This window comes from Pinus tabuliformis, chromosome X (genome assembly GCF_031772625.1).
Source record: "Pinus tabuliformis cultivar Carrire ecotype Pingquan chromosome X, CPIR1, whole genome shotgun sequence".
NCBI classification, from domain to species: domain Eukaryota; kingdom Viridiplantae; phylum Streptophyta; class Pinopsida; order Pinales; family Pinaceae; genus Pinus; species Pinus tabuliformis.
Window position 1 is genome coordinate 95,488,543 of NC_142308.1, and position 6,000 is coordinate 95,494,542.

At 38.5% G+C, this 6,000-nt stretch overlaps 1 pseudogene; it reads right to left on the bottom strand.

Annotated features, from left to right (window-relative positions):
- LOC149138572 (cold-responsive protein kinase 1-like) overlaps positions 1-5,458 on the bottom strand; it is a 63,493-nt pseudogene extending 58,035 nt beyond the window's left edge.
- Positions 5,459-6,000: the final 542 nt, after the last annotated feature.

The following is a 6,000-nucleotide window of genomic DNA, read 5'->3' on the forward strand; positions in this document are numbered from 1 at the left end:
CACCAACCCCAAGGGTTCTGACCCTATCTCGTCAAGACTCCAACCTTAGAGTTAGGAGCACCAACTCTAAGGACACCAATCCTTCAATTTCTGAGGCACCAACCCTAAGGGATCTGACCCTATAGTTTTGATTTGTCAAGAAATGTTTTGATTGTATTACACTGCTCTCAAAATCTTCTTCACTGTGTTCTGTCAATCTACAGCTTCACTGCTACACCAATGATAACCTATCTTCATATGAAGGAGTCTTCACAATTATTCATTTTGCCCAAACAGAGTCTGCAGAGTTACCTCATGATGATTTCAAATAGCCATCATGATGTACAATAGTCTTCACACAACTTCAATGTGTCTACAATGAATTGTACTAAGTTATGTACACAAACAATTCTCTGTTTCAACCCTCTATTCTAACGATCGCGGTAATTGCTTCAGGAGTACGGTTTAGGAGTACTTCAGAGGTGTGAGCGTCACGACTTCACGTTATGAGTTCAATTAGAAACAATCATATCTATGCAGTCCTTGTAACAGATCGTGGGTTGTGATTTGACAGATTCATCATAGGTATGATATTTTAATGAATAACCCAGTCAACAAAAGCTCGACCTTCGGCTTTCTTCTTCCTCTGTTGGACCTCTGGTTTCTTTCTTCACTCGCTCGGCCTTTGGCTTCATTCTTTTCTCTGTCTCGCTCAACCTTCGGCTTACATTCATTGTTTTTATTTTCGCTCATCCTTCAGCTTCCTTCGAGTTCACGAGTTGTGAATTGTTTTTCTTCTCTGTTATCGATGCCCGAGATCCACGCCTTGAAGTGAAGTGTTTTAACTCGTTTTTATACGAGTTTCACCAATGACCAAAGGTCACGTCTATTGGAGGGAGGTTGACTTGTATATTAAAAATATATATCGGAGAGTCTTTTGTTAATATTCAACAAATTATAACATAGCCTTGTTATTTACGGAAATCGCATCAATAGAGGTCCCCACACGCCACGTCATAGCTTTAATCGCAATCGCAATTTTTCCGAACTCCTGCAATCACAACTCGTGAAAATCCCACAATCGCAACCTTATGGCTTCACGATATAACATCCTGATACCCCTATTGCCGATGGAGCGGATGTGATATAGTATCAAGCATTTATTAATAAATCTGTCAGGTCCACAGCTTCTATCGCAATCGGTGGTTCGGGGTCCACCACTCTATCGCAATCGGCGGCCCGTAATACTATCGCAATCGGCGTTTTACCGTGACATCCCGTTAATACTTGTGATATGAAAGTTCTGATACGCGGATGCGATATTACATTGAGTCATATTATAGTGGTGCAATCGAGACCGCAGTAATATCACAATCATTGTTTTAACATGACATCCTTTAAGACTTGCGGTACATAACTTCTGACGTTGCAGACGCGATAATACAATAAACCTGTTTCGATAGTCCTATCGGGTCCATATATTATATTGCAATCGGAACTCCAACATGACAACATATTTTAAAAGGACTTGCGATGTGGCGGATGCGGTGTTATATAATCACATCAAGTCTACACCTTATACCGCACATCGGAGGTTTTGGGCGGTGTTACATAACTTAATATAATGGAACCGTTGATACAGTTCCTCCGATATAAATTCTCCAATGTAGTGTTATTACATGGTTTTCTTCTTGGGTTCTTACTCCTATGACTTCTCTTCACTCTTCCGATCTTCTGATAGATGTTTCTCCTGTGGCTTATCTTCCTGTGACCTCTGATAAATCTTTTGAATAACTCTTTCGATAGCTCTTCTTTGACTGCTCCTATTCTTGAATTTCAATGGCTTTCCTTCTTGGGTCTACTGCTTCTATATATATATATATATATATTCAATCCACTTAGCTCCTTCATCTCATCATATCATCATATATCAAACTTTCATCACTATGAGCATTATGATCAATGGGCATCAATGAGCAATCATGTATCAAAGAATTTTCCATCACAAACACTGCCATATTGACATCAATGACAACCTAGATTAACAATGCCAACGTACAGGGACACTTTTTGTCATTGTTGTACCAGCGTCCCCAGGATTTGAGCCACTTTTTCAGGCCCAGATTCGAGGTCACTGCCCAGAACTAAATGACATCTTTAGAATAGAAAGATAACAATAGAATGATGATACAAATGCAATTACTTGAATAAGCCCTTCACTGGACCCCTACTATCCATAACATGCATTCCGTCAAACATATCACAAATATGTAATCTACATGTGTAAACAACAAATTTAAGAATACGGGGTATCATACTTATCTGAGAATCGCTAAGAAGCATTGTTCTCTTATATCCTTAGCTGGATTATCATATATTAGGTCATAGATACATTGTTCATTCATTTACAAAACAAAACATGAGGAGATCCATACATCATCATTTCCACAATACATACTTATAACCAGCATAATAACAACAGAAATATCAAGGATACATCAACCATAGAATCTACATATAAACCAGTACATTTACACATAAAATAATAAGGAAATAACCTCTTATTAATGAATGCAAAAGCCAACCTGATATGGGACTACCACGTTCCACCCAACCATAGAATGGTTGATCCAATTCTCTCTTCAGCCCTTCACCCCTGTTCCATATTCCAAGCATGAATGTGGGACCCAAACCAAAAGGACCAACTAGGGCATCCCGAGGCTAAACCACCTCACCCTCATCAACAGAAACTAGGCTTTATCGTAATCCATCCAGGATTATTAGGCCAACATAATAAACATGTGATAATAGGCTTTACCATGATCTCCACTAGATCACTAGGGCAAATTAATCATGGATGCCACCAGATTTCTCCACCTACACCGTGGGGAATTTTCTTGTCTCCTAGTCTCTCAAGCTTTACCACAATCCACAGTTTGATCCAGGGATCACTAGGCCCTAAAACAAGACACCACCCTCTAGGCTTTACTGTATATCTTATCATTCACTAGCAAAGATTCCTAGGCCGAATCAAGGGCAAACACCTCTTGGCTTTACCATATATATTGTCTTTCATCAGCAAGGATTTCTAGGTTCACTGAGGCAACACAAAATTTGGCTTTACCGCAACCCACAGTCTGGTTTAGGGGTTACTAGGCCATGTGTTCTACCATTTGGAGATCCACCTCACTCACTTCGAATCCATCCGGAAATCCAGTTCAACCAAAACATGAGAACCCCATCACACCATGGCTATCCAGAAATGGCAAGACTAAGCTGAAAACACTGTCACACCTGGAAAAACCCATGCCATGACATGAAAGAACCACATGAAATACATGCATGCCGAATCTAACAAGGAAAACACACATGCAAATTGATACTTGCAAAGAATCATATCTTAGTTGCTTGATCCTGTTGTTCCTTGGTTTCTCTTTCCTTCCTCTTGCCTTCTTTTCCTTTCTTGATCCAATGCAAAACCTGAGCAACAGCTTGTCAATTGATCCTTAGAAGCCTTTTTATCAATGAGGCCTCTATTTTCTTCATTTTCCACTATTTTCCTTCAAATCCCTCCTCACATGCAACCTAACACCTTTCACCTTCATTTTCTCCTAATTTCCTTTATTTTCATAAATAAATGTGCCAAAATTGTCATTTTTTCTTTCCAAAGCCTTTGCCATTGCCTTTGCCAATTTCCTTTAGCCACAATAACACCCATTAGGATATTTTTACCAACAATTAGTTTGGAATAAGTGTCCCAAGACCATGGTCTTATATTACATGGATTTTTTACCAAGGTTGTTACAAATACCAAATATGCAGATGATAACTCAAACCCCTTTACAAATATGAGCCTTGGATAGAAATTAGTCCCCATATTTTCCATTAATATTTTCATTAAATTCATAGTACAAGCTCACAGGCTTCAAGGCCATGCAAATTAAATAAGTAAATGCAGACCTATCAAACAATAAAACTAAGAACTTTATTCATACCACATGCAAGAACCATATCATACAGCCAATTAATTTAAAGCTGAAGGGTTGATTCTGAATGTAAACACAATTGTTTTCCATGATATCAAATATTATACACTAAAAATTGTCACCCAATGAGTCATATCAATACCGTGTGGAATGTAAACCTCTTTCCATCCAACTCAGCAGAGCTCCCACATTGATGTAGATTTCATAAAAACCAAAAAAATTAACCAGAGTTCACATCACATAAATACATATGAGTTTCCATAACAAGTGTTATAATGTATCATGATATTTGGTGGTTAACCTTCAGTGCATATAACTTTCATACAATGCAATAGTTAAGACATGGAGCGCTTACAACCATAGAATTGCACTAAAATATTAATCCATAATTTTTTGATTCCACAGACCTAGTGATATGACAAAAAAAATTTACACAACCCTTGACAATTTAATTATTTGCAATAAAATATTTTGTAGCATGTGTATTATCAACTTGCAACACGATCATTTTTCAAAAAGTGATATCTTGGAAAACATAATATTCATAATTCTTAATATGATTTCTCATTAATCATGTGCATCATATAATTATGTTGACTAACATGTGTGTTGTAATTGTAAAGGTGGCGAAATAAATATGACAAAGGTGTGGCCAATGCAAACATCATTGAACCATCGAACTAATGTCCTATGAAAAACATACACAATCATAAGAATGTGCATTTTTTTCCTTCAGATCATGGATGTAGTGCAATATGCATAAATCAAAAATTCTTAGTGGTCCTCCCCTCTCGGCCATAGCAGTAAAAACAAGATCATAGGGCAGATGAAACAAGTTACTGACATCCAATTGGGGCATGGCTAGGCATGATAGAGGTGAGGTATTTTGTAGCTTATTACAAAACCATAGGTTTCAAAAATAATTGTCAACATAGAGTGGAATCCACTAGCTCACCTCTGGTAGCATCTAACTTCCTCCAATTTGTGAGTAAAGGCATGGTCATAGCCCTATGATCCTGCATGTGGAACCTCTTGAGAATATCCTACGTGTATCTTCCATGTCCCAAGGATATATGTCCAACACCATGGCATACCTCCAACCCAAGGAAATAGTGCATCGACCCTATATCCTTCATCTCAAAATCCTCTACAATAAATCTCTTGCAGTCATAGATGAGCTCATCATCCCATGTCAATATCAAATCATAAACGTAGAAAACAAGAACAATAGGTTTCGCCTCAACCACAATGTAATACAAGTTCGGGTCATCTTCACTCTTGGTGAAGCTCAATCCAAGAATGTAGTTGTCTATCAGGGCATACCATGCCCTAGGTTCCTGGATGATCCCATAAAGATCTCTTCTCACCCTACAAACATATGTGTCTCTATTGAAAGTCTCAAATCCCTCAGGATGCTCAACATAAATCTCTTCCTCAAAAACTCCATTAAGGATGTAAGTCTTCACATCCATTTGGTGGATTCTCCACCCCATTTATGCTGCAATCGCAAGAATAGTCCTAATGGATGAATATCGAGCCACTGGTGTGAACATCTCATCGTATTCTATTCCTTCATCCTGAGATAACCCTTTGGCTATGAATCTATCCTTACACTTCTCCACACTCCCATCATCTGCATACTTGATCTTGTACACCCAATGTGATCCAACAATTGATTTTCGATCTAGTCTTGGTACTATCTCCCAGACATCATTTTGCATGATGGAAGAGTACTCTTCCACCATAGCATCATGTCAAACCTATTAAGAAGCTTCCCCCTTGTAACAAGAAGGTTCTGATTCTATCACCTCAACCATAAGTTCCATGTACCTCATGTATATTTGTGGTTGTTTACTCTATCTGAATGTGGTACTAGGGGCTCCAACTCTCTCCTGATCCCCCCTAATCAACTGATCTCCCCACCTAGCTCATCCTGTCCATGCACTAGAATTCACTGGTTGAGTGGAGTCCACTCACTCTTCTCTCTCCTCCTATACATGTGTTTTCTCCTCAACAGTATGTTAGTCAACTTTCC